Source organism: Triturus cristatus, chromosome 11 (assembly GCF_964204655.1).
Source record: "Triturus cristatus chromosome 11, aTriCri1.1, whole genome shotgun sequence".
In the NCBI taxonomy this organism is placed as follows: Eukaryota; Metazoa; Chordata; class Amphibia; order Caudata; family Salamandridae; genus Triturus; species Triturus cristatus.
In genome coordinates, this window is record NC_140594.1 from 912,864,426 (window position 1) to 912,890,596 (window position 26,171).

Below are 26,171 nucleotides of genomic sequence, written 5' to 3' on the forward strand. Positions count from 1 at the left end.
ATGTGTAGGAAGGTGTCCCTTCCTGCACACAAACAATCATTAAATAATGGCGATTTGCTTTTTCTATGTGTGCTGCATTCTGCAGAATGATTGTTTGTGCGCAGGAAGGCACACCTTCCTGCACATAAACAATCAATAATGGCTTTTTGCTCTTTCCATGTGTGCTGCACAATAAACATAAACATAAAAAAAAGCAAAAATAGAGGAGAAATACGTTTTTCTCCTTATTGCACCATTATAATGCCTGCTATTGCATAGCGTTAGTTTTTGGCGTTAGCTTTTGGCACTGCCTTGGATTTACAGATCCTTGTAAATCTGGGGCAATGTCAAACACAACACCTATTGCAAGCCCCTTTCAACCTGATTCCTGCTTGAAAGGGTACCATATTTACAAAGCGGACTTAAGACACAAAAAGTGTCTTAATTCCATTTTGTGAATATGTTGCAGGGCACTGTGTCACCGGAACACACAAAATAGTGACGTTCAGGTGGTATAATCCCCTTGTAAATATGTCCCTGTTTTTCTCCACTTAGAAGGTCATACATGCCCTTATTGCTGCTTATATAGCCTAGCTGAAGGCAAGAATGGAGGGGTTGGCAGAGATTGACTTAATCTTTTTAATGACTTTAATTTTCCCTATTTTGTTTATTTACATTATTTAAATTATAACAACTATACCCTTGGTGGCCTATTCAAACTTCATTTATATTACATTTTATAGTACTTGTTGGAAACCGGGCAACCGGGTTAGCAGTCACCAGGTTCCCAGCACTACGGTAGCTTGGCTCGAGCGGTTGGGGGTCAGGCACCGTGTTAAGCGTACGTCACACCCACACAATAACCATGCGTTCATCCGTTCCAAAAACGACACTACACCGTAAAAATAATGCAAGTCAAGTTGAAAATATATATGTCTTTATCTTATTTTCTTTTAGTTGCAGGTTTCATAACATAAATACAATACAATAGGATTTTCCTTAAAAGAGCAGGTCAAATAAATAATACTACTTTGGATTTTCAATAAATAGGTTCAGGTCATAAATAGCAAGGAATAAATAGGGTGCAATAAATACAGATGGCAAATAAATACAGTCAGACAATAAATATAGTGCAGGAATAAATTAGTGGATGACAATAAATAAAGCACCTTCAATAAATAAGGTAAAACAATCAATGACAGTGACAATTCAAATCATTTGCATGAGGTCACTTGGTCTTAATTGCCCATACACAACTTAAGGACACTTGGGTGGCAGGGGGGTGTCCCACCTAGATTGGTCAAGGCTGGGGCCTAAGCTGAGGCAGAACAAGAGTAACCTAAAGATCTGGCCCTCCAAACCACACAACCCTTTATGTAGGTCACTGTACCAGTCTCAGTTCACCCCTGGCACTCCCAGGCTGGTTCTAACACCCCTTTAGCCCCTAGAATGGTCTTTTAGGGCTCCACAGGGCCTCAGATGCCCCCTCTACCACTTACTGCCCTTTTCAAGATGATCGGCTCCGCTCGGCACCGTGTCGACGCCGTGAGGCGGCTCCGGATCGATGTCGCTGGGCGGCCTCGACTCGATGTCGCTGGACGGTCTCGACTCGATGTCGCTGGGCGGTCTCGACTCGATGTCGCCTTCCGGCGTCGCAGGGACTCGGACTCCCCACTTACTGGTGTCTCCGGAGTGCGATCTCCACTCCCGACATCCGGCGCGCTTCACCTCAGTTTCCGGCGACTCCGGTGGGCGGACTTCACTCCCCCGTCGATGCCTCACCTCGACCTCAGGTGACTCCCGACTCGACCTCCGGCGCCTCTCCACGACCTCCGTCGGCGCCCTCACTCGACCTCGGGTTACTCCTTACTCGACCTCCGGTAACTCTCCACGACCTCCGTCGGCGCCCTCACTCGACCTCTGGCGGCTCCGGGTACGACGTCTGCTTTCTGTCAGCGCCGCTTCTCGACCTCAGGCCCCAGGTCTCCAGGCTTCTCGACGTCAGGACTCCAGGAGGACACTGCTGAACAAGTCAGGAACTTGCTGTTCTTCTTCTTTAAGGCCTGTTTCAAATGTTCAGTCCTTTAAGATGGTTCTGCTGGTCTTGATCCCACACAGGGCTCTAGGCTGGGCTTGGTCAGTAGGGACTAGCATCAAGGGTGGGTTTCTGGACCCCACTCCAAGCAATGGTTTCCACCCCTGCTGCCTTACTCCGACCTCCTTGTAACTCTGTCCTCTCTCTTCTCCAGTCAGTTGCCAACTGCCACTCTGAGATGGCCTCCCAACATTCTAAACTGCCTCCCTCTGTCACAGGGTTCTAGAATGTTCTGGAAACCTCCAGTGGGTTCTGGTGATGTCACAGGTGACAATGGGTGGCCACCATTTTGTGTCTCAGGCCCTCAGACAGAAGTTCCAGGGGTAGGGAAAATGGCTCCCTGACCCTGCATCAACACTAAAAAGTCTGGTGGTTCCCAAAAAGGAAAAATTATAACAGGGTTTGAGGCAAAAGTGGGACAAAATAAATAATGATGAGGAGGGACCACCCAAAGGGCTGACAGGTCTAACAGTACTACAATAGTACTACAGACAAACTGCAAAATGGTATTCAGAAACCGAAGTGTGGAGTTTCTGCCTTAGCCCCTCCTATCTTTTTCTGTGTGGAGAACTCCAATTTGACTGCAGATTCTCAACACACGTAAATATACATTTTAGCAGTAAATATGGTAGATACGGGGCAGTAGCAGAAAAATAAGGCATATTTACTAAGGAAGAGCATTATGGAGAAGTAAGAAGGATTTAAAGGAGGGCCAAAGAAGGGATTAGGGAGGGTCAGCTAGCCACCCTCACAAGATTATGCCCATTGCTATTCACAAATGGCACTTATAAAAGTTACTACAGCCAAAAAAGGACTAAAAACAGTAGTATATTACTTGAGCTCAGAGCAGAAGTAAGTTCAGCACTACACATTGCTAACCATTGGTACTGCAACACCCTCCCATCGAAAATATTGGAGATAGGGAATTAAAACACACATGAAATAATACTAAATTAATCTACATCATTTAAGCTAGTTAAGAATATAAATAAATTCAATGTAATGTTAAAAACAATAGCTAAAAAATACATAATTATTATTTAATTATAAAATATTTTAACAGCCTCTTTACATTTAAAATACATTTTAGGTTATTTTACTTTATTTTGTACAATAATACTTAATAATTAATTATTAATGAATAAGAAAAAAACCTTGCGGACTGTAAGTTATTTTTAACCTATACCAGGATTTTTTTTAAATATAATATATTAAAATGAATTAATGATTTACTTTAAAATTAAGGTGATAGTGCTGTAGCACTTTTTTCTTTTGTCTGCAGTAAAAAAAACAAATTAAATTAATCTTATGACTACACTTGAAGCTGTTGGTAAAGCTAGAATACCCAATGCGCAAGCCCTACACGTTGGGTATAGTGTACTGTAACACAAAATGTGACTGATGTAAAGTTTGCGCATAATCCAACCTTTAGGACTCAGGAATTTCTACATAACATTCTACAAATTCCAAACATCTTACAGATACATGAGTACACAAGCGTCTTGTATGTGGGTGCCTCAACACAACCTACAGTTGAAACTACGCAAAAATAGTTTGTGGCTTGTGTTGTGGTGCAGTGCAGTTTTTGGCAACTTCAAGGCACTGTTGTGTAGTCACACCAGCGGTTTTGGTGATTACACTGCACAGACATCTGAAATACATGATCTATTAATTGCGTGTCCGAAAGTTGATCCCTCAGTTCCCACACTTATTGTATGAAATTCAGCATTCTGTGTACATACGCAATGTGGACTTACCACATTGACAACTTAATGGATTCAGAGATTCAAATGGTAAATTGATGCAAAGCAGCTTTGGAGAAAGGTAGCTATTCTACAAGAGAAGCTTACGTTGGGCTATGCACAAAACACCAAGTCCTGTATAGGTGAAGAAATCCATGCAAAAGGGAACTGTGCAGCTGACTTAACTGCAAGGACAGCAATGCAGACCTTTAAAGTAGGTGCTGTAAATCGTTCTCAAATGAAGATTGATGCAGACACTATAGAGGCAATAAAACAAATTTGAAGGGTGAAAAGCCTCCCAACAGTTTCTCTTCAAAATCTTCTTACAGCCTCTCCAAAGGCATTGTTCATTTGGTATATATACCCAAGATTAGTGCTAGGTATATACCTAATGAGAGGGCTAGATTAGATTTAATTAGGACAGCTGTTAAAAGGATGGCTTCAACTCATGATGGCATCTTTGCTACTGTGTCAGTACTACAGCATCTATACCGGTGGTCCTATTTACAAACAAATGTGAAAAAATATGTACAGCAATATATCATTTGTCAAAAAATAAAGCATTTATCTGTCTTAAGACCAACATCTACTCCTTTCCTGATATCCAACAAACCATTTGCCATCATATTCCTCAATCACATAGGTCCACTACCGATAGTCAATCGATATATTTGCATATTGATTGCTTTTGATTCCTGTTCTACATCCCTTTGGGTGTGGCATAAAAAACTGCCACTGCTTGAGAAGTCATAAAAGAGAATTGCTATGCCTAGTAGCAATGGGAACAGCTCATACATTTCATTTAGACAATGGTCCTGTGTTCACAGCTGAGATGTTTTCAGATGCAATGTCTCAATGTCTGATGTCCCAGATCTTGCTCTCCCTGGAAGTTTGGCAGATTTAAAAACTGAATCATCTGAACCTGTTTCACACTTGAATTTGTGACATAATCTTCAAGAAAATAGTGAGACACTATACGACAAAAAGGACTCTGCCACAACTGAAGAAAAAGCTGCTGATGAGTGGTTCCTCAAAGTGGGAGAGGTAGTTCAGGAACAGATCCCTGACCATCCTTCGGACCATCATATAGACCACTTGTTCCAGTTAATGGGGTGAAAGGCACAAAAACTGTAACCCACTACCACTTCCATATGCAAAGAAAACAGATACAGAAAGGTTTCAATGATCACATGAAATATCATTATATAGCCAATTCTGTTCAATGGAAACTTACTGATGCCAAAGTGCCATCAGATTAGCCAGGTATCAAAAGGGTGTCAGCACAGGGGAAAGGCAGAAATGCACAGTATTCCCTTAAATATAGTGCATGTCTGCTCTTTCCCTATCTCGAAGTGCAGCACAGCAAGGTGACTTGTTTTTGTGAATATGCCCCTTATACCTCTTCCTATTCTGAAGTGACCCTAAGAAGAGTACAGCTACTTTGAAATCATTGGCCCTAATCCAGAAATAGATATGCCTCCTGTGACTCAACCTTTACACCTGGGACTCATTACAGAAATTAAAGTTGCAGATGTGGTGCAAGCATCTTCTTCAACAAATGAACCTGCTGTTCCCATGTCAACAGTTGCTGGTTCTGCAAGTGCAATCTTATGTACACCAACAATAGAATCTATATCAATTGAAATGGTACAGATGCAAAAATTCAAATTGTCTGGAAATGAATCTGGTCCATATCCTGAAACTGGAGTTGATTTTAATAAGTCTCCTCAAGAAACATGAGAAATGATCTCCATTTCGGGGAACAACCTTTACAACGCAACTTTTACAACGCACTACCATTACAACGAAACTGTTACAACGCAAATGCATTGACAACGCATGCCATTACAATGCAAGTCTTTACATCGACTTGCACTAGATGGCATGCTAACATTAAAAATAGTGTAGTTTACTATCCAAACACCTTCCCTACTGTTACGTGGACTGGAGTTAGAATAGTAAATTACACTTTTTTAATGTTAGCACGCCATCTAGTGCAAGTCGATGTAAAGACTTGCGTTGTCACTGCATTTGCGTTGTAAAAATTTCGTTGTAACAGCATGTGTTGTAAAAGCATGCGTTGTAACATCATACATCCCTTCATTTCATTAGCCATCGCTACAGATTACTTCTTGCCCGTTGCTTTTTACACGGCAGGTACATCTACTAAGGGTGGGCGACAATTTCCGTTCCGCTCGCGGAAATTGCGAAATTTCGACATTTTCGCGTTCCGCGCGGAACGAGAAAATTTCAAAACTTCCGCAATCCGCGGCAGAACGGAAATATGCAGGGCAGGATTCATTCTGGCACGATACTCCTGTCATTTTAAACCTCAACAGGAAGCACTTACAGATTTAAATAAAGCAAGTGCCCGAGTTGAAGGTCAAATTCAGTAACGCATTAATCAGCACAAAAGATTTGTGAGCACGGTGGAGGCTAGGCAGGTGTGCTTTCTCCCCATATCCTACCGTAACAATTTGCTGTAATCCTTGATGGAGGTCTGTGCATCCATGATTTTCTCGAGTACAATCCCTGTGTAGTTCCTGACACCAGGAGGTTCTGTCTCCTCATCTGCTGCTCTGGTCAGTCTCTGACCCTTTATAAACAAGAGGCATGTGAACTGCATAGAAACCCCGCCCGTTTGGCCCCAGCCCACACACCAGCGGTGTGCAACGTCTTCCCGCCCTTTCTCCACTATGATGGACAGCTCACTTGAGGGACCCCGGCGCCCATCGTCGCAGTGGCAAAAGTTACAAACACACATGGTCGCTGGAGACAACTCTTCTGGCCCTTTACGCAGCTGTAATGTAGGAAAAGCACTATACATTTACCCACAGAGGTAGCACTTACTGATTAGCCAGTAGAAAGTACTCCAGTTGAGTAGAGGTATTGCACAAAATGGTGGCATTTTCTTGGATAAATATGCAGGGCAGGATTCCTTCTGGCACGATGCTCTTGTCACAAAAATTAAACCTCAAGAGGAAGCACTTACAGATATAAATAAAACAGGTGCCCGAGTTGAAGGTCAAATTCAGAAACGCATTAATCAGCCCAAAATCTCCACGAGCACGCAAAATTTTGCGTGTTCGCGGAGATTTTTTGCAGTTTCGCGAAATTTTGCGAAAGGCAATTTCGCAAATTCCGCCCACCCTTAACATCTACCATGCATGGTCCTACATAATATCACTCTTTTTATGGATTATGATGTTTGTAATTTCAGTGCTAATACATGGATGCCTGAAAGTATGATACCATCCATTGTCATTCAGAAGCTGCAACTGCATTCTTCTTCAAACAGAGCCAAAAGGGATAACCATGCTGTTAACATCATTGCATACTCTGTGCGTGATTGTATTATTTTGGATACAGCCCCTTATCAAATTTTGGGTGCAACAAAAATTATTCAAATTCCATATGTTTTGAGAATTTCTTTGGATGACATCATAACTCCAGGTCCCTTTACAAGCTGATATAGCAGGACTGTGTAGTATACCAATACAAACTTCTAAATATAGGGACTCAGTCCACATATATCAACAGTGAGTGTTGGTGGGTTTCGGCTAGCTCACAGTACCGCATTTAACCCCTAAGCTAAGCAGGGTACCAAATGTTATTGACAGCCTTGAACATGACACTCTGAGTCCCACGGAGTCCGTGGAAACAGATATAACCCTTTACTTTGTCACTCTTACATGCCCAAGGTAAACACAATTAAGATGCAACACTGCATTTTCAAACCCTTATTAAAATGATCGTATTATTGTATAAAAAGTGTGAGCTGCTATTATTAGAAAAATGAGGCATTTTACTGTAATCAGCATTGTTAGAATGGCAAACTGTATGAGCAATTCAACCATGTTAATTGTTGCTAATGTTTGTCTACTCTTATCTGTACCTACACTATATTAAAGAGAGCATAGTGATAGCATTATTCTGCCAGATCAGTTGGGATAGTTTAACCCCATACCTTGGTCTTAGGTGTCATGAAGCCGGTCACAGTGCACAGGTTATCTTCCTTAGCAGGATGGAATTTGGAATCAGCAGGGCGGCATCCCAGTCACAGTCTGCAGTGGTTCCTTGCATACAAATGCTCCTCTCAAAGAGCTTTAGCATGGATGCTCTTTATGTAAGAAAACTGTGTTCTTATGAACTGTTGCAAAGGTGCAGAGCAGCTAATTTGGTTTTGTCTAGCTGAAATGAAGTGCCTCCTAATGATCAAAGAAAGAAAGTAAAACAGTGGCATTGTGTTCTTTATGTACAACCCTGGAACTAACTGTACAAGCTACAGGGCGTCAGTGCCTATCGCAAATACACATACAACACATTCCCGTATAAGCAGGTAAGTGTGGCAAAGGGTGCCATGAAAAAGAGATATCAACTTAAGGAGCTGAATCTAAAATGGAGAATACATGCAAGCCACGCTACAGAACTGATGACTGACTTGAGGTTGTATGCTGCATTGGACATTGAAGATCCATGTCTCGCAGCAGAAAATCATCAAGGTCTCTTGTTTCTGTCATTATGGACATCATGACATTCATCAATCTAGCAGCCTTAGAGAAATATATAATTATACACAGTGGAAGAATTGCAGAACCCACATATAAACAGTACTAAAAGTGCTCAAAAACACTCAGCGAAGACCTGGGAAGCCTGGGCCTTAATCGACAAGCAGAGGGACCTACCTACATCGCTGAACACCTCATGGACCTTATTTTTACCACCTTCAACATTCAACAACATCAGAGTTGATGAGCCTACACCAGTCTCTTGTCCTCATCAGCTTTAGCACCCTCAGCCAGGTCCAACACAAATGCACCACCACCAGCCCACCCCACCAAAACTGGAATATCATCACTAACAAGGACTGGATCACTGTTCTCAACATCCACCAACTCGAACACAACAACAGCCTCCCCAAAGCTATAAGGAACTTCAACAATTGGTTCACCTCTTGCGCTACTTCCTGGCCCCCCTCAAACACAGCAATACAACAAGATCTAGACCCCAGGACAGTTGGTACACAGAGGAACTCAGACTGATGAAACTCTACTGCAAACAACTGGAGCGTGAATGGAGAATGAGTCAGCACAATACAGACAGGAGCAGGTTCAATTCTACCCTGAGACGCTACCACCAAATGACCTGGAACACCAAATGCACCACTCTGGCAACCGCATCGATGCAAGCACAAACAGAACCAAATACATCTTCACGATTGTGAAGGATTTCAGCTAACCAGTGGCTGCTTGCAACTCACTCACCCTCTTGCAGATTCATTGCAACAATCTCTCTATTCTTCAAGCATAAAATAACTGCTATTTACAGCAACTTCAGTCCACAACCGGATCCGACAGACCTCATCAAACACCTCCTGATCTTATCCAAATAACCTATGCTAACCTTGTAATCACCCCAGAAAGAACTGCCAGCCCATGAAATTCATTTACTCAAGGGCCCCATTGGACCCCTGCCCCTCACGGTCCTACTACAGAGGACTACAACCCCTCACCACCATGCTTATACCCATCCTGAATACCTCCACCTCTTCCGCGTCCTTCCCAGATGTTGGTAAAAATGCAATTATCCTTTTATTGCTGATGAAATCCTCTGTGGACCCCTCAGTGTTCACCAACTACAGTTTGATTTCCCTGCTACCATGCCCAGCCAAAGTATTAGAGAAAATCATCAAACAGATGCCTCACTGAATACCTCAACGACCACCAACTCATCAACACCACTCAGCCAGAGCATGGAAACTGCCCTTATCACTGGCAAGGGTGACATTTGCATGACTCTGGACAGAGGAGACACCTCAGCCCTCATCCTATTAGGCAGTTCCGCAGAGTTTCAAAGTATCCCTCTCCATCATCATTCAATGCCTGCATGACATTGGAATTGAAGGACATGCACTCAGATAGGTCTGCTCCTTCCAGAGTGAAAGGGCCCAGTCAGGCAGCCTGACACCGTACGCCTCAGATGCCCATGACCTCATTTGAGGAGTTCTGCAAGTATCCTCCCTGAGCCTCACCCTCCTCAATGCATGCATGATCCCTCCATCCAGCATCATCTGCTCTCATGACAGCAACGTCCTCTTCTACGCCAATAACATGCAACTGATTCTCTCCTTCATGGGCAAGGTGCCCAGTATCTGGATCAAGTTGAATACCTGCATGACTGAAATCGCTCACCAGATGAAGACCAACTGTCTAAAGCTGAGCACTGACAAGACTGAAATTGTGATTTTCAGGAATAGCACTTGACCGTGGTATTCTATTTGGTGTTCAACAGAGCTGTGACTGACAGCTACCCCCACCACCCACGTGAAGAACCTCAGGATCGTCATTGACAGCAAACTCAACATGACCACAGAAGTCAATGTTGTTACCGCCTCATGTTTCCATACCCTGAAGATGCTGAGGAAGATTTTCAAATGGCTCCACAACAGCACCTGCAAAACCGGCATAGTCACAAGCAAGCTGGACTACAGGCATATTACCTGTATGCTGGAATCAACCAAAAACTCACCAGAAGACTGAGGACCATTCAGAATTCATAACCACCCAAGCCGCACTCCCGTCACACCACACCTGAAGGTGCTCTACTGGCTCCACATACGCAAATAAGCACAATTCAAACTCCTCACACAAACACATTCAAGGCTCTAAATAGCACTGGTCTGTATACCTCAACAATCACATCTGCTATCACAAACCTTTCAGACACCTCTGCTTGTCCAGACTCCTACTTGCACACATTCCACACATAAGGAAAATCCAATCCAGTGGTAAATCCTTCTCCTACATTGCTCTTAAAGCGCAGTTCACTGATTCATTTTAATAACAACGTTATGCATGCTTGAAGAGAAATTTTAATGAAAAAAATATTTGAGGAACTAAGGGTAAATTTATCAAATTAAATCAAATCAACAGCATTTGTACAGCACAACACTGTCACCCATAGGGGTATCTGCGAGCTGTGTCTGCGAGGGGGGTCATGTAGATGTTGAACAGGGTAGGGCTGAGGGATGGTCCTTGTGGGATGACGCATATGATTTCTTTGGGTGTGGAGGTGAAGGGAGGTAGTCGGATGCTCTGCATGAGTTGCGTGCTGATTGGGTTAGTTGTGATGGTGCAGAGGTGTTGGGTTGTCAGGGTGCCTCAATTGCTGACTAGTTGGACAGGAGCAGATCGGTGCTAATTCCCATGCCCCTCCTGGAACACCCCTGCCAAGTTCTAAATTTCCTCATGCAGTGGTGTGTCGAGGGGGAGGGGGATTGGGAAAAGACAGACAACAATTGTGGTTCTGCTTTGTGAAGGTCTTTTCCATCTTAGTTGTGTGTGTGTTCTTATCTTCTTGTAAAAATGGCAACAACTGAAACAAAAATACATCAACAGAATTTGCCTTTAGTATCCACCCTCACAATTAATTAGCAACAGGTCTACTTAATTATCTTTTAACTACCTGTACCCAAACTATTATTGGCCAATGCTCCTCTTCTATATTTGTAATGTAGACTTATTTCTTCTTAAGCATCGGATCGCATTACTTCTTAAAAGTAATAATTCTTATGTATTTTTATTCCAGAGGAAGTACTTGGGTGTCTGAAGAAGAATCTGGAAGCCGCCTCTGCTACTTCTTCAAGAAGAACCTCCACTCTGTTCTCAGGTAAGGTTTTTACTCTATAATGTTCTTTTTTGGTTTTTAGAATAGTTAACCTTTTCTTTCTTTTGAATTTATTGAAATCTTTTTGCGGATGATTAACGGTCCCTTTTAAGTTTAGGGCACGTAGTTTAAGGTTCAGATATGTATTTACACCTTGACTCTTTCTGAAAAATAGTTTGAGCTTGACTATATGCTCGCCAGATGTGAGTACCCGTTCAGTTTTAATGCCTTCCTAATTATTCTCCTGACTGAAACGTGAATACGCGTTTAGCCGATTAAAATTCATGACAATTCACTTTCCTTCTAGAACTGTTCACATGTCGGAAGAGACGCAACAGTTCTCCGCTGACTAGTGAACTCGGAAACAGCTGACTTGCTAAAAAACGAGACGCTTCTTACACAACATACTGAACATGCGCAGAGGGATTACTTAAAAAGTACTCACTTCCTATTGTACCGAAGCAACAATAAACGACGCCCGTTGTCACTACCCTTACTGTAACTAAACACCACGGAGAACAGTTAGGAGCTCCCTCCACAGAAATTTCTTCAGATGAAGTGCGCAGTTTAGTATTAGCGCGCGCTTCACCTTCCAATCGAGATTGGAATTTACCAACTAGAGCGTAGCCGAGAGGAGTGAGCTGGCAGACATCTTGGGATTTCAGTGCTGCCAGCTCGTATTCCAATTTCGTCTACTGATTAAGTTTGAGTGTTTCCTGCAAAGTCTACCACCTAGTATGCTAGCTGTGATGGGGCCATTGGTAGGAATCCTCTTAGGGTCCTGACATGGGGGCAGCGGTCAATGGGCATCCCTGAGTGGATGGAATACATAATGGCTGATGTGGTCAGGGTGGTGAGCGGAGACCAAATGTTAATGGTTTGGATGATAATAGCTTGTTGGTAAAGGTTTTTGGGGTTGAGGGTGGCGGGTTGGAGGTTGAAGTTGTAGATGTAGGTGATCTTGCTGTGGAAGTAGTCAGAGAGTGTCGCAGAGTTCTTGGGAGGGGTGGATGTTATTCTCTATGGCGGTCGAGTTAGAGAATTCTGTGACTACTTTGAAGAGCTCCTTTGGTGGTTGGCCGCGGAGTCGATGCAGGTGGTGATGGTGACTTTCTTGGCTTCTTTCATTTGCCAGTGATAGCTGCTAAGGGCTGTTTTGTGAGCTGCTCTGTCTTGGTGGCATGCCATCATTTCTCAAGTTGGTAGCAGTTGCACTTGGTGTTCCATAGTTCTGGGTGTACCAGCTGGTGTGTTTGCAGGAGTTATTGGATTTGCTAGGTTTCAGAGGGGCGACTTTGTCGGCGCTGTCGATGAGCCAGGTGGTGATCTGGATAGCCTGTTCGAGGTCTGTTGAGGCCTCGGCTTGAGAGGTGGTGAGAGCCTGTGACCACTGAGTTTCGGTGACCTTGCTCCAGCAGCAGTGGGGGGGATCTGGTGCCTGGTGATGTCGTGCTGGGCACCTGTGATGATGAAGTGTACGATGGTGTGGTCGGTCCAGGTGAGTTGTGTTGTGTAGCTGAATTTGATTATGTCGCTGGAGGTGAACATGTAGTCAAGTGTGTGTCTGGCTATGTGCATGGGTTCCATGACCAGTTGGGTGAGGCTGATGTTGTTCAGATTCTCCAGGAAGGGAGATGGAGATGGCATCATTGGGGTCGTTGATATGGAAGTTGAGGTCACTGAGCAGAACGTAGTGGTGACAATCGATTGCTAGGGGGGCGATGAGGTTGGGAATGGCATCGCAGAATGTTGCTCAGGGTCCCAGGGGTCTGTAGGCAAGTGTTCATCTTATTGTGGTTTTGACATCTGTTTTTAGTAGGAAGTTGGGGAGTTCCATGAGAGGTGTGGGGCCATCGTTGGTGATTGTGCATCTGATGGTTTCATTGAAGATGATGGCAATGCCTCTGCCTTGTTTGTTGGCGAGGGCACAGTCTTGGCATATCACCTTGCAGCTTCTGGGAGTGGCAGTGTTGATTCAGGGATTTGAGGTGGGGTTGAGCCACGTTTTGGTGATGAAGGCATGGTCCGTGGAGAGGGTGGTGATGGTGTCCCAGATTTCCGAGGTGTGTTTACAGGGTGACCAAGCATCGAGCAGGATCCAATGAAGCGGTTGTGGGCTGTTCTTGGTCTTGTGTGCAGGAGTGGTGTGAGATCTTGCGTAGGTTGTGTCACAGGAGAAGTGCCATTGTCAGCAAGTGAAGGGTCCTTTGGTGGATCATGGGGAGGAGACGTGCTGTTGTATCAGCGTCCGAGGTCCAGGAGTTCCTTGGCAGTGTACCGTTAGGTGGCGCTGGGGTCAGGCGTCCTGGCGCTGTCCAACTAGTTGTGCATTGGCAGTGCGTGCCCTGCAAAATTCTGTTGCATGACCATGGCCTCTATTTGTTGTCCTGGAAGTTGGTCCTAGGCGTTTGAAAGGGACCTGGAATGGACAGCGTAGGGACAGCAGGCAATGCAGGGACAAGGACAGAAAGGCAGTGCAGGGACAACAGACAGCACGGGGAGAGCAAGCAGCACATAAACAGCAAGCAGCACATGGGCAACAGACACCACAGGGACAACAGGGGGTGCATGGACAGGAACAGCAGACAGCACAGGGAAAGGCACTGCAGCCTCGCAGGGACAGCAGGCAGCACCAGGACAGCAGTCAGCACAGGGACAGCAAGCAGTGAAGGGACAGCAAGCATCACAGGGACAGCAGGTAGTGCAGGGACAGAAGGCCATGCAGGGACAGCAGGCAGCACAGGGCCAGCAGGGAGCCAGGAACAGCAGGTAGCACAGGGACAGCAGGCAACAGAGGGAAAACAGGCAGCACAGGGACAGAGACAGTTGGCAGCCTAAGGACAACAGTCATCACAGGACAGGGACAGCAGGCAGTGCGGGGATACAGTACCTTAAGTGTGGGGTTGGGTGAAAAGGGGTGGCCCAGCCTCCTCCAGGCCCTGACGGGTGTGGACGGGTCTGCCCTAGGCCCAGGCTTCACCCAGAACCCACCCACTAGCATCCTGAGAAGCAGGAGCTGCCGGTGTCTTAAATTGGCACAGAGATGGGCGAAAATCTGCTGGTCCAGCTGGCTCCGCTTCCAGGGCTGCTGGAGTCCTGGTCTCGTCCGGTGGTGGGAGGGGGTACGAGGCTCAGTAATGGAGGTGGCAGAAGTAGGAGGGGAGACAACCTCTTGGAGGGAAGTGGAGAGCAGCTTCCCACTAAGTGTGGGCCGCCGGGGTCTTAAATTGGCTCCGGGAGACGTGGAAATCTGCTGAACCAGCTGGCCCTGTCTCTGAGGCTGATGGGAAATGGAGTCCATGTCACGTCTTGTGGTGGAAGGGGGTATGAGGCACGGTGATGCAGGTGGCAGAAGCAGGAGGGGAGACAACCTCCTGGAGGGAAGTGGGTCATTTTATAATGTTGGAGAGGGTGTTCTGTTAATATAGTGGTCTGTCCACTGCATTTACATGTGGGCGAACCTTAGGTTTATTCATGGAGGAGACTAATCAGTCTCTGCTGTAATTAATCCCCTCCCACAGCCCTTATAAATCAGTGCTGTCAGAGAAATAGCCACATGTCCACCCGCCCAGTTTAGATTGATGAACATGTAGTCATTTTTATTGTTCCTTACCGCCAAGTAAAACCTTGTGGTAAGGAACTTAAAAAAATGTATGAGCCTAATTTATATTTTGGTGAGTGGCTCACTATTCTGCCTGAAGATCGAGTAAATTACTCCATCCCTATGGTGGAGATGCCACCCACCTAATTTATAAATGACCCCCAAGCAGGAGGTCATTTATAAAGGTCTTGGCAATAAATAAATGTGCAAAATAAATAAATAAATAAATCTAGTGGCAGGAACTTCCGTCATGGCGGTTTCCTCTATATGCATTTTACTATTTGCTGCAGGGCTGCATTGAAAGGATGCAGTCTTGCAGCAAACAGCATTTTTTTTTTACTTTTCAAAAAGAAAATCCTGGAACAGGATTTTGTTTTTGAAAAGAAAAAAAGTAATGCTACCCTCACCTTGGGAGGCTTCTCCCATGGCAAGCGAATCATTAAAATGCCATGTAGAGTAGTCCCCGCCATGATCAAACTAGAGGTCAGCCCGCAATTTAATTTGGCAGGTGGATCTCTATGTTGGCAGGAAGGGAAATCAGTCACCATTGTGATGGAGGGAGCGATGGGCGTGCGCAGAGTAACAAAGTCCAGAAAATAATAGTGAGTTTCCCAAAAGACTTTATTTTCAATTCTTTAAAAGTATAGACACTTTAGAACTCAGCCAATGCATTTTGTTCTCTTATTGAGAACTTCATCAGGGCTCGTAGGGGCAATAACCCTCACAAAACAGATATAGGGCTGTAAATAAAAGCTTCAGCAGTAGGATGATTGGTACCATGAGGTGGACTGTAAGGAGGCGTAATTGGGCCAAGCGCCTAAATCAGAAACATATCCGTAAGTAGTAGAGTTTAATGGTCTCGCTCCCAATCAGTGTGCGATTAGAGCTGTGTAGTCCAAATAGTAGAGCCACGTCGGACCAGCTTTTGATGGGCCGTACTTGTCCGTGGGGAATTTCCCTTCTTACCCCAGAGTTACTGTCTGGAGGAACGATTTATTTCCACGCCTTCTGTCTAATCATACAGATCTTGGGACCAATATCTGGCTCTACTATTTGGACTACCTGATCTTTATGTGTGTTTCTCCCTTGCGTTCTATCTATGTTTGGCTTTAGTGAATCGGAGATCGATTAGCCCATAGTTTGCACCTTAACTGATGATGGTATTGTTTTGTATGTATTTTTTATATTTCAAATGAATTTACCTGTTTTAATACTGTATTTTTAAACTCTACTTTTTTTACCTTGTTTTTATCTGTAATTACTGATTATTATGCTATGAAAATGAGATAGATTCATCGATTGTTTTTATGATCTTAATGGTTAAGGTTGAATAAAGTTAATTGATTTGAATTGAATTGGTGGGCTGAGTAGTCTCCTAGCGGATATATATTCCTCCTGCAGGCCAAGGGAGAATACTTCATCTCCCAGAAAATAAATTGGCCCTAAATTTTTGTAAATTTGTTCAGGGCATATATGACCGATAGAGGAATTATATTTTTAAATGGGACTGTGCAGCAAACAGCTTGCATGAACTTTGCACCTCATATTCGAGTACACCATCAATTGCAAAAATGTGTTTGACAAACTATATGGATGGGAATGGAGAGAAAACACCACCAGTGGTGAATTGAATTAAATGGTGCAGATTGGAACACACAATTTAAAATTGTTTGGTTCAGATAGTATAGCCATGTTGCCAGCAGATTCTGATAAACGTATGTCTTGCTTTCTGCTTAAATATACTGGTCCATTAGCAAGTAGACCAGATTCTGGGTGTGACACATATTCTCCTATGACTATAACTACATATAGTGTAGGGAAGCTGTGCCAAAAATGGCTATCCCAAACCAGTTTGAGTGCTGTAAAGAAACAGATGTCAAAGCTTCATTTAAATGTGAATTTACGTCGTTTTCTTTTGGGACCATACGCAGTAAAGAATAGAAGGTTAAAGCTGCTGCTATAGAAGAAGAACAGACATACTTTGTAATAGAACGTGCAGAAAGAATAATGGACACTGATAGAGAAAGAAAATGCAAACCATGTTTAAAGCCATTGACAATAGCTATCAAAACCTTTCTAAATATATATATTCAGTCCTATACCTTTGACTTCTTTCATCAACAACTCATTTCAAAAACGACAAACTACATTACCTTCATATAAAGTAGCATACATGATAGGACCCCTGGGCCGGACCAGAAAATATGTGAATGGCACTGTTTCATGTACTGTGGTAAGTTAAGTCAGTGTGTGGTGCAAATATCTATTACCACCATATATTGGAACCATTTTTCTCAAGGTGGTAATATGTGGCAAGAATGTTTATGCATATTGGGTGTGTGGCATTTTATGTGGTGATGTATTCAGCTGCTTTTTTGTGCTGTTGAGTTATGTGCTGCATTATTGCGTTGTGATTTTGTGGTGTTACTTTTTGCATTGTGTTTTCACTGTTTTGTTGTGGTGCTCTGCCTTCTAATGTTTTACATGTCTTGCTATGCTGCATTGTGTATATTATCGTGTCATGATCTGCTTTATTTCTTTAGATGTGGCTGCAAATGCTGCTACATTTCAAGCAAATATGTTTCTTTCCCATGACAAGCAATCATTTACTGTTGTCTAATATTCTAAAATAGCACTTCTTCAGCTCTCCAATTATTTTAGATACCAGTTACTGCAAAACTGTGGCAGAGGCTGTGTTAAATTAGTACTTTCAATGCTCACTTATTTGATGCAGGCACTGGACAGCTGGTGATGACGTTTGCCAGTTGTCTGCCCTGATAAATATAACAAGTAATTTAATGAGCTTGAAATACGTCTCATGTTCGATCACAAAGGGGCCACTTGGAGTGTTGTAAAGAAAGCCATAGAGAAGCTTGGGATGGCCAGGGGCAAGCAGACAGGCTATAACAAAAGTCACTATGTCTGTTAGATTGGAAATGGCAATTTAAACGTGTTAGCATGTCATATAATGGGAAGGAAATGTGGAAGCTTTTACCAACACATACTTAATTTCTCAGGCAGCAAAGAGACATCCACGATCTACAGATGTTAACAAAAAGCCCTACAGATGTTAACAAAAATAAAGTGTCACTGCTGCTGTAATGTTGTCAAAAGATCAACAGGAGCACAACGGGAGGAAGAAAGAGAGAGAGTGAAGGCTCAGTTAGTGAAGTATATTGAATGATGTTGGTAGTGCTGAATACTACCAACATATCCTTCTTTCTCTCTGAGGTGGACCATAGCAGGGGCTGTGCTAACACAAACACCCGAAGAGAAAAAAATGAAATATTCAGGTTTTTGCACTGGGCCTATTATTAAGATTCTTACTGTTATGTATTTGTTTCCAAAAATTAAACATGAATACATTTCACTTAAAGCTTTTATCACCCTTCCACAGCTACTTTCTAAAATTTTAAAATACTGCAAGTTTATTGGCTTGCAGTTTTTTAAGTACGGTCCTGTTCTTGTGGATCAAATAGTGAGATGGTTTGCTTATGAGTTGGTGAACAGTCACGTTCTGTTTTAACTAATGATCCAAGGACTTTATCTAGTTGGGAATCACGACTGTGAGCCATATTCTGCGGTTAAACACTGCTGCAATCAGATGAAGATAGGGTGCAGTGGGGTATGGGTGAATGGCAGATGTGATGGAGGGCCTAACACTGTCAACTATGTGAAAATGTCGGGGCGTGGCTTGGCCGGCGGCAAGATGGCCTCACTCTGAGTGGGCTCTGCTGGCCAAGCTTAACAATCCGGCAAAATCCTGCAGGCATCCTCATCTTACCTGCACACCAACGCTGATTCCTGACTCCGCTTCACAAGAGGCGCCGAACCATCGCGCTGCTGACTCCCGGCTGGGTTCTGCGGCAGAGATACGTCATCTGCGACCGTTGCTGAGCCTACGCTCCTAAGCCCACGAGGGTCGGCCTTTCCTGCTCTGGGCTGAGTCGGCATCCTGGCGCCGCACACAGCCGATGCACGTCCTGGGGAGGGCGACCGACATCACCGGGTGAGTGGCACCGCCTCTGTGGCTTTGTTGGCGGGTTAGGGGGCCCGCGGGCTGTTCCGCCCGGCCACGGCATAGGCACTAATGCTCGTCCACCTCCTCGGCCGCTTCCTGCAGCTGCCGTGGGCACCCGGGCTCGGTGTTGAGAGCGGCGGGCCCCCTGCGGCTCCCCGCTGGTGCTGCCTCAGTTTGGCGGGCGCCCCCTCTCTACTGGCTGCCCTTCTGCCCCGCCAAACGGGAGCTGCCCGCTGCTGACGTCCACCTGCCCAGTGCCTGGCTCAACTGATTAACCTACCTCCCTCGGCCCCGGACCTCCCCTCGGGGGCCGTGTTGAGGGGATCGGACCTCGGGCCTGCTGTAGCCCCGCTGAGCCTCTCGCCTGACTGTTCACTGCCAAGGGGGGGCACCGCTGGAGCTTGGCATATCCGCCCCCACACCAGCGCTGGGTTCTCCTCGCCACCATTGGGGCCTGCAGACGTGAGATCTCGGGCAGAGAATGCTACTCCTCTGCTGCCGGGCACTGTAGCTCCAGCGAGTTCCTGGGGCAGTGCTGGCCCCCGGATTATCTTGCTACTACGCGCAGCACCTGGATGTGCCTTCCTCGCCTAGCCTGACCCCTTGGAGCCTGTGGAGCGCCCCAAAATCTTCAGATCCCTGGTGTTTTGTGGCCTGGACTGGCGGTCTGGTGAGAGACGAGCGGCCATTTGTGATCATCTCAGGGGCGCGGTGACTGTCAGCTCCTCTGCGTCTCCCCTAACCTCGCTGCCCGCGACCTAGTGAGACTGGAAGTTCTCCTGTGCTATGACCATTTGACGCTGGCTTGGGCCCCTGCTGGCCTTCCTCATCTGCCTGTTGTTTAAGCGGGAGGTTGTCAACATAGAGACATTAATCGCTCTACTAACTCACGGCCTTAGCTGCCCATTGCCTGGCATTTTCCAAGGGGTCCTCTCACCGGGCTGCAGCGGCCTCCATTGTGGGGGTTTGGTTTGTCTTTTATTCGCTTCATACCATCAGCTGCTGGCAGACGGCGTGCCCCTGTTGTCATTTGCTGCCCACTGCCTCTCGTAAGCCTCACTTCTGTCAGCTGGGTCTATCATCATGTGGAAAACGGACCCAAAACAGCCCAAGATAGCCTTTGAGCTCCGAAAGTCCTCCCATCAGGACGGCGCTGGCTCTGACGGTGCCGACTCTGCTGCCACTATGGACGCCCCCCCCTAATCAGGACGGCGACCTTAAAGCAATAATGCTTGATGTCAAGTCGACCGTGAATAGTATCACGACCCAGCTGGACCAACTATCAGCCCGTCTTGACTCAGTAAAGGCCCGTGTTGACTCCAACGATAATCGTTTACTCCATGTCAAGTCCAGGGTGTCGGTCGCCAAGGATGCTGCCACTCAGGACAGTCAGAAACTCATCCAGATGGATAAAATCTTGGCGGTCATCCGGGAGAGGAATGAGGATTTGGAGGCCCGCTCCCGCCGGAGCAACCTCCGCATCACTGGCCTTCCAGAATCCTCCAACATCTCACAGATGGAGGACATTGTAGAACAACTTGTCAAGGAGCTCTTCAGTGACGTCCTCTCCCCGGTGTTCATTGTGGAGCTGCCCCTGCGTCCCATCATTGCTAAAATCTTGAATTACCGGGATCGGGATGCCATTCTCCGCGTGGCACGAGACAAGGGCACCATCACTCACCAGGGCAACACACTCTCCTTCTACCTGGACTACACCCTCGCTGTCCAAGCGGCCCGGCGAGAATTCCTTCCTGCCAAGCGCATTATTCAGAAGCATGATGTCTCGTACTCCCTGGCCTACCCGGCGAAACTGAGGGTCCGTCAGCGCGCCAAAACACTCTTCTTTCCAGATCCAAGGGAGGCCCTGGCATTCACCAAGAAACTCGAAAAGGAGGCCAACTCGCCCCCCCCCCAAAGCTCAGCTCGACGGCGTGGATCGTCTTAGTGACAATGACTGAAGTGTTGACACTGGGTTTTACTAACTCTTGTTCTGAATGATGCCTACCACTACCTAAGCTTGGCCACCCTGCTCCTTTGCAGGGGTGTACGCCTAGCCCTGCCATGCCCCCATGGGATGATTCCCTAATCTAAGATTACAATGGATGGTATCAGTTCCTATGGATGAAGGGGAACATCCACTAATTATGTGGTGTTCTAAAGAAAAGGGGTAGTCTCCTGGGATAGGTGAGTGTGTGAAGAAAGAGAAAGGTACTCCTAGGTTTTGTACGTAGTGCCCTCACACACCCTTTCGAGTGTATAGCATCATCATCGGGCAATGTTGCTCCTCGTGCGGGTATGTGGGAAAAGGTGTCAGTGAATGTGAATTAAAATGGAGCAGGAGGCCCTGTCAGTTTTATTCGTAGGACCCCCTGCTTCAGAGTAAAAGTCAACGGGGATGCAGTACCGCAGGACGGGTAGGTTTCCGGTCCCGTGAAGGAAGAACAGAACTGATCACGGCGCGGCACTACCGAAGGAGCCCTTCTCAGACGAGGGGAGGGTTGAGAAGTAGGACTTTAGTATAAGAACGGGTCCTCCCAATCATTACCACAATCAGGTCTGTCTAGGGATACAGTGTGTCTTTTCCTGATCCCTGGTAATTCTTTTTCTTTTTGGTCCTGATGAAGCGCTTAGGATCCCTTAGGGACCATTCTGTAGCGCGAAACATGTCGACCCCCTTTTTTTAAACTACACTTTATCACATTGACACTCGGGTTGAGAGAAGTGGGAATTTATTTGTTTTTATTTCCCCTCTCACAACGGCACATACGTGCATCTCCATCCCCGTTGACTTTTACTCTGAAGCAGGGGGTCCTACGAATAAAACTGACAGGGCCTCCTGCTCCATTTTAATTCACATTCACTGACACCTTTTCCCACATACCCGCACTCACCACTGTGGCAAACTCCTAAAAGATCTCCGCTAGAGAGCCCCTCGGGGCCCGTGAGGGACTGCAGCGCCACCCCCACGAGGAGCAACATTGCCCGATGATGATGCTATACACTCGAAAGGGTGTGTGAGGGCACTACGTACAAAACCTAGGAGTACCTTTCTCTTTCTTCACACACTCACCTATCCCAGGAGACTACCCCTTTTCTTTAGAACACCACATAATTAGTGGATGTTCCCCTTCATCCATAGGAACTGATACCATCCATTGTAATCTTAAGTTATAACTTTGGGAGCATTGGTTCAGGACCTTCTCTAATTGGCTCCCAGTCCCCCCCTCTTCATTTTGTGATTTATGATTCCCTAATCTACAGTTGTTCTCGGTTGTGGGTTCCTGGGGTGGGGCGGGTGGGCCGGATGGGTGACTCAGCCTAATTCGGGGGTTGGAGTGGGTGTGGGGTTGGAGGGGTTTCTTTGTCTGGGCTGGTTGGATTGGGATGGGGTGTTTTTTTTTGGGGGGGGGGTCTTTCATCCTTCTATTGGGGATGTGGCATTCTTTTGCCACCGTTTGCTTGTTGTGTACTGCTTTCACATGTTTGGACTGTGACACTGCATTGTCCTTCCTGCCACTTTTTTGCCTCAAGTCAATTGTTATCTATGTTCTATGAACACACTGCTCCTTTTGTCTCTTCCCCCACTTGCTTGATGTATTTGCCTGGTCTGGGTTGGCTGGACGCTGCCCACGTTCACCTGCGCGCTTTGCATCTTTGCTCCATATCCACCAGATCAATCCCTGTGTGCTCTTCCCATGCTGTCCTGCCAGTTGACGTCCCTGATACCCTGACTGCACCTGCCCACGGCGCTCCCCACCTGAGCTGCGTAACGCTACACTTAGGGCCACCTCCTCATGACTAACACCATCTGCTGGACCTGGAATGTCAATGGCCTGAATGACCACCGTAAGGCCAGACTGATCCACTCACATTTACAGCAACACAGGGTGGACATATGCCTCTTACAGGAGACGTACTTGATGCCCAGCTCCCTCTCCAGAATCCAGGCGCTATTGGGGAGAATCGCACTCTTCTACCTACTCATCATATGCTAGGGGGGTTTCTATTCTGATACGCAGGAGTCTCCCCTGGCACACTGCTCAGGCAGTTATTGATCCTCCACGGCTCACTACAGGCCCAGCCTGTGACGATTGCTGCGGTCTACGGTCCCAACTCGGACGACCCAGACTTCTTTAATCATGCATGGCAACTCATATCCACTTGTGGCCCAGTGGCTGTCATCTGGGGAGGGGATTTTAATTTCACTTTATCAGCGGCGATTGATCGGTCTGGTTCCTATAGTCCTACCCGTGCGCCACCGCGGCCCTTACATCTATTGTGTCCGACAACTCTCTTCACGATGCTTGGCGCCACCTTTGGCCTGATGCCCGTGAGGGTACCTGTGTCAACAGTGCGAGGGGTCGTTGGTCACGCATAGATTTTTGGCTGACCTCCCTGGATGTCCTGCTCTGGCTCACCGACGCCACACACATGGCGCGTACCTTCTCTGACCACGCGCCGGTCCAGATTCGCCTCAGTCTTCCCCACTCCCCGCAACGTGCATTCACCTGGCACCTTCCCCCAAACGCCCTCCGGGACACTGCCTTCTGCGCAGTCATTCAAACTGCTATTACTAATTATTTTGACTTAAACACTGTGGACTCGGCATCCGTACTCTAGGAAGGTGTCAAGACCGTAATTCGGGGCAAATGCATTTCCAAACAGGCCGGTGTTCTTCGTTCCATCCGCACCACTCTGGCCAAGCTCGAGATGGAAATAAGGGATCTGGATGCCGCCCAGGCTGCACACCCCAGTCCTGATACGCTGGCACTAATTCACCAAAAACACACAGAATTTTCTGAAGAAGCAGACCGTGAACTTTCCTTTTTGGGCAGGGAGGGCCGTGCTTGCCGCTTTGGTGAAGGTGACCGCCCGGGACGTACTTTAGCTAATCTCCTTCCCCCCACGTGCTGCTTCCCATATTACATCCCTTAGCGACGGGGGCTCGTCTAGGACTACCTCCCGGAGGAGATTAAGTCCTGTTTCCTAGACTTCTACGCACAGCTATATTCTGCTGGTACCCCCCCGTCACGGGAAGCCTTCGATCAATACTTCGAGTCTATTGCGCTGGTCTGACTTGAGGACTATCATTGGGAATTTTTAGATGTACCATTCACAAGGGAGGAAATACTCGCAGCCATCAGTGGCCTACCCGGTGACAAGGCCCCTGGCCTGGATGGCCTACCGGCATCATTCTACAAAATGTATGTGGATCTCCTAGAAACTCACTTGGCGGCTATTTATAATGAATCCTTCGATACTGACCTCTTCCCTCAGTTTCTCCGCGAGGCTGATAACTCTGCTTCTTAAACCCGACAAGCCTCCTGACCATCGCGATTCCTACCGCCCCCTTTCTTTAATAAATATTGACAACAACATTTTCGCCAAACTGATCGCCTCCCGTCTCCTGCTACTCATGCCCCTCATTGCTTTCACAGACCAATCTGGTTTCATTCTGCGTACAGCCACCTCGCATAACCTCTGTACAATCTATACAGTTTTACACCAAATGAATCCCAATCTTCCTGTGGTGGCTGCCCTGCTGGATGCTACAAAGGCGTTTAATACTCTTGAGTGGCCCTTTCTATTCTACCTCTTACCACGCATGGGCTTCAGTGCCATATTTATTCGCAAGATCATGCTCCTGTATACCAACCGCTCGGCACGTCTCCGCATTAACGGCCAGATCTCTGACCCCATTAGCATTGGTCGTGGCCCCGGTAGGGTTGTCCACCATCGCCCATGCTTTTCGCCATTGCAATGGAACCTTTGGCTGCTAGGCTCCGGCAGCACCACACTCACAGGGGAATAGGTTTTTCAGCCTGCTCCCTTCTCATCTCCATGTACGCGGACGACATAACCTTATACGTCCGTCACCCTCAGGAAAACCTCAGCCCCCTGGTCTGGGAAATCATACACTTCGGTGGACTTTCCGGTATTCAGGTAAACTGGAGCAAGTCAGTGTTGTTTCCCTTGACTGATGCCACTATGCCGTTCACACCGGACTTCCCGTTTGTGTGGGCCTCGGGCCCCACGCACTATCTTGGTATCTGGTTAAGTAGGGACCTGGATGAACTGTGGAGATCTAACTTCGGGTGTGCGGTTGGAATCCAGGATTCCGACTTGGAGCCGGCTTCCGCTATCCCTGGCTGGCCGTATCGCAATCGCCAAGATGGAGGTCTTGCCAAAATTTCTCTAACTGTTTTTGAACGTTAGTATCCCTCTCACCACTCATTTTTTCCGCAAATTACGCTCCCTAATTATTTCGCTCGTCTGGGCGGGTAAACAACCAAGAGTTGCATACGATATCCTCACTCTCCCCATGTCTGCCAGAGGTTTGGGCGCTCCTGATTTCAAGATCTATGCCTTGTGCGCTCAGGCCAGTTTTCTACACTTTTGGATTCATCCTACCCCTTATCAACCTCATGTGGCCGTTGAGATGGATATAGCATCCCCCTGGCCTTTGTGCACGGCATTGTTCACACCGGCGGTGCGCCCGAGGGTGGAGGTGGACACGGTCGAGATATTGCGCTGGGCCTGGTCCGGCTTTCGCCGGCTCTCCAATCTTACATTACTCTCTGCAAATGCTGTGCCACTTGTGAACCACCCTGATTTCCCCCCACTCCAGCCTTCCGGCATGTCTAGGCATGCGACGCATCTCAGTTTGCGGACAGTGGCGGACCTTTACCCAGGGAACACTTTTTACTCCCTTCCTGACTCCTCGGGCCCGTTAGATATGCTTCTATTCTACCAGCTGCGTGCTATTTGTCGGACACTACACTCTACTTTCCCTCATCCCCCACCCACTATGCCAGCTCTTGACTTCATATATACATCCCCATCCCCACACAAACCAGTCACGAAATTATGTGCTTTTACTCAAGCATCCACCTCCATTTCTACAGACCGTGCGCGGGAGGCGTGGGGCGCGGATCTTGGTATGGATATTGTGCAGGCCGACTGGCTATACTGCTGCAACCAGACGAAGAAGCTGTCACCAAATTACCGGCTTCGTCAGATACATTTCAAGTATTTGCACAGGCTGTACCGCACCCCTGCTCAGCTCCA

General features: G+C 46.6%; 1 long non-coding RNA gene across 1 annotated transcript in view; it reads left to right on the forward strand.

The window, feature by feature from the left end:
* LOC146785602 (uncharacterized) overlaps positions 1 to 26,171 on the forward strand; it is a 278,542-nt gene that overhangs the window by 71,463 nt on the left and 180,908 nt on the right. The window contains exon 2 of the long non-coding RNA XR_014970693.1: positions 11,404 to 11,484. This is a non-coding gene — a long non-coding RNA (uncharacterized LOC146785602). The remainder of the gene's footprint in view (positions 1 to 11,403; positions 11,485 to 26,171) is intronic.